The 3,843-nt window shown below is 38.6% G+C and overlaps 1 pseudogene; it reads right to left on the reverse strand.

Annotated features, from left to right (window-relative positions):
* Positions 1-2,185: 2,185 nt before the first annotated feature.
* On the reverse strand, positions 2,186-3,123 carry LOC130849876 (olfactory receptor 1440-like; annotated as a pseudogene).
* Between the last annotated feature and the right edge of the window lie 720 nt (positions 3,124-3,843).

Here is a 3,843-nt window from a genome sequence, read left to right on the forward strand (position 1 = left end):
ACAAAATACCCTTGTTTCCTTAAAAAGATCAGCAAGACAAAAATGTTAACCTCAGGTAGTTACAAAAAGAGAAACACACAGTACTGTCCAGGAGGAGTCTAATTACTGAGGCTTTGTCATGACTAATTAATCTCTGAACCTTTGTCATTCATGAGAAATTCCTGCACAGGGATATGTGTCCTACACATCCATATCTTACAGGTAATTTGAAGGTCAGAATAAAAGAGGTTCTGGTCTTCTGTGTAAACAGGCTCTTCTTATTCAAGGGCCATATTACTCTTTTCTGAGGATTGTGTTTTTCATAATTAAAGAGATTTTAAATTTTACATAATGAAACATCTCTGCTGACTATGACATTGACTCCAAGTGGATATACTGGAGATCATAAATTATCTATGACCATAAAAATGTTAGGGATCTCACCAGGCAAAATGAGTGACATTTAGTGAGTTATTTTTCTTTCTCAACTCCAGTCTAGTCTTCACCTAATGTCCTTGGTCCTTAGGCCAAAGCTGAGGAAGATCTGAATGGCATCACTAACAGATGTTAATGCTGAAAAAGACATTAGATCAAACCTAAGTCCACAGCCCCATATCTAACTTCCCTTGACAAAATCCTATCCAATAAATGTAACTCAGCTTTTGTCCAAAAGAACATCCTTTTTCACCTCCAATCTCCATGAAATTGGATTCTACCCCAGGAATATGCAGCCCTAGAAGCAAGACTTTCAAAGCTGTAATGCCTACTGTTGTCCAAAAGGTTTGCTTTAAGTTCTTACCACATGAACATTCGTGGGGATTTTGAATTTCCCCTTCTGAACATAAAATGAGAGATGTACACAATGCCTTTTACTAGGAATAATCTCCTGAATTATATCTTTTTTTTCTGGCCTAAGATTATGGAATAAGAATCCTATCAGAAGACAAACAACAAGAGTGTGCTTTCTTGTAGAGAACAAACATATGGACACCAAGTGGGAAAACTGGAGGGGGGGCTGTTGGAGGGCAATAAATTGGGAGATTGGGATTGCCATATATATCTTACTAATAAGAAAAAAAGTATCAAATGGTACACTTTAAATATATGTAGTTTATTGTATGTAAATTATATCTCAATAAAAGTTCTTTAAAAAATAACAAATAAAATCCTATGATACAAAAAAACAAAAAACAAAAACAAAAAAAAAAAAGAGTGCGCTTTTTGTCCCAGCCTCAACTCTCCAGTATTTCTCTATGCCTTGTAACAATTCCAACCAAGGTTACAAATCTAGAGTTTCTTATGCACCAGATGTTTAGCTTCTTATAGCTAATTTTACCACCCACCTCCCATTTGTTAATTATTGGGGAAACAACTTTCTAGTGAAGACTTGGCCTACTTTAAAAGCAAAAAACAAAAAAAAGGTAACATGAAGACAGTGTTGGAGGTGCCAAAATCAGGCACTAGACCACCTCACCAGAAGAGTGCCATTTTCTGATTCCCTCTTCTGGTTACACAGTAAAGAAGGAAGAACAACCTGTTTGTCTGCCTAGCAATCACAGACAAAGAAGTGTCTAAGAGCCACTAACAAGCCAACTGATCAACAAAATATTAACTATGACAAACAGGTTGAGCATTCCTATTACAACAAATTTCTTTTCATGTGAAGTTAACAAATCCTTGCTCTCTTATGTTTATTTTTGCTTCAAACAAATACATAAATGAAGAAATTAATTCATAATTTCCAGAGGTGAAAGAATAGGTTAAATGAGAGAACTAACCTAATTATTTGGGAAATTCTTTTTTAAAAGATCTGAATAGTAACAGTAATCCCTGTCCTACCTAAAGTGAGATGCTATGAGGAGGCTTGCTGGTCTCCTGGCAACCTTGACCAGTACTGGCATCATTGGTCCTTGAGGTAGTACACGCTAAGTAGGGATGGAATATTGAAGTTGAAAGTCACACCATCATGATTAGCTACAAAAATACTTGTAGATTGCTTGACCTATTGATGTATTAGGTCATCACTGATGAAAGATGGAGATATTGAACTTCCAGATACTTCTCATGCATTTTCCTGTCCTTGTGCCAGTCGTGGGCTTTTATCAGAAGACTATAGCAACTACAATTCACCCTGCAATTAGGAGAGTTGAATCAATGTTTTAGTTAGCATTTATCCTACAATGTACATCTGAAATAAATTCCGTAATTAGTAGGCCCAGGAAAAGATTCTCTTCTTCCATCTATTTAGGGCATCTTTGATTTCCTTGTTCCGCAAGCTATAGCTCAATGGATTTAGCATGGGGATTATAACAGTATAGAAGACAGATGCCAACTTGTTTTGGCTCAGGGAATCACTAGAATTAGGATACATATAAACAAAGGTACCTGAGCCAAAGAAGAGGGTCACTGCTGTCAGGTGAGAAGCACAGGTGTTGAAGGCCTTGGACCTGCCTTCAGCTGAAGTGATCTTCAGAATGGTGGCAACAATGTAACCATAGGATATCATGATAACCAGGACAGACATGAGCCCAAAGATCACTGTGAGCATAGACGCTATGACTTGAAAGAAAAAGGCGTCAGAGCAGGATAGGATTAGCAGTTGGGGCAGGTCACAGAAGAAATGGTTGATGATATTTGGTCCACAGAAATGGAGCTGAAATAAGGCACACAATTCAATAAATGAGCCAAAGAATCCAGTTATACAAGATCCTGCCACCATCTGCACGCAGCAGGTGGGGGACATGATGGCCGTGTAGAGCAGAGGATTGCAGATGACAGCATAGTGGTCATAAGCCATGGCTGCCAGGAGACAGCACTCAGTCTGACCAAGGCTAGAGAAAAAGAAGTACTGCATGGTGCACCCCATAAAGGAGATGAATTTATGCTTCTTGAAGAAGTCTGAGAGAATTCTGGGGACTGTGGTGGAAACATAGCAGATGTCCAGCAAGGACAGGTTACTAAGGAAAAAGTACATAGGTGTGTGTAAACGGGAGTCCATCCTGATAAGGGTGATGAGGTCCATGTTCCAGGACACTGGTAGATCCCTAGGAATACTGAAAAGAGGACAGTGGTGAGCTTTGGAAATTCAGAGAATCCCAAGAGAATGAACTTTGTTATTGTTGTACTGTTCTGTCCTCCAGCCATCGTATTGGTGATCCTAGGATCTGTAGGAAAAGAAGAAAATCTCTTAGTCAATTGTTACCCTAATTTCTTTTTTGTTGTTGTTGTTAAATATGCCTCTTTTTTTAAGCTTTTTATTGGAATATAATTACTTTACACTCTTGTACCAGTTTTTCAGGTACACCAAAGTGAATCAGCTGTATTTATACATATATCCCCCATATCCCCTCCCTCCCGTGACTCCCTCCCACCCTCCCTATCCCAGCCCTCCCTAAAGGCATCACCCATCATCGAGTTGATCTCCCTCTGTTATACAGCAACTTCCCACTAGCTATCTATTTTACAATTGGTACCATATATATGTCTATACTACTCTCTCACTTCATCCCAGCTTCCCCTTCACCTTCCCCCCAAACCCCATGTCCTCAAGTCCATTCTCTACATCTGCATCTTTATTCTTGCCTGTCACTGGGTTCATCAGTACCATTTTTTTAGTTTCCATATATATGAGTTAGCATACGGTATTTGTTTTTCTCTTTCTGGCTTATTTCACTCTGTATGACAGTCTCTAGGTCTATCTACCTTATCACATATAGCTCCATTTCATTCCTTTTTATGGCTGAGTAATATTCCATTGTATACATGTGCCACATCTTCTTTATCCATTCATTTGTTGATGGGCATTTAGGTTGCTTCCATGTCCTGGCTATTGTAAATAGTGCTGCAATGAACATTATGGTACAT

The sequence above is a fragment of the Hippopotamus amphibius genome, chromosome 3 (genome assembly GCF_030028045.1).
Source record: "Hippopotamus amphibius kiboko isolate mHipAmp2 chromosome 3, mHipAmp2.hap2, whole genome shotgun sequence".
Taxonomy (NCBI): Eukaryota; Metazoa; Chordata; class Mammalia; order Artiodactyla; family Hippopotamidae; genus Hippopotamus; species Hippopotamus amphibius.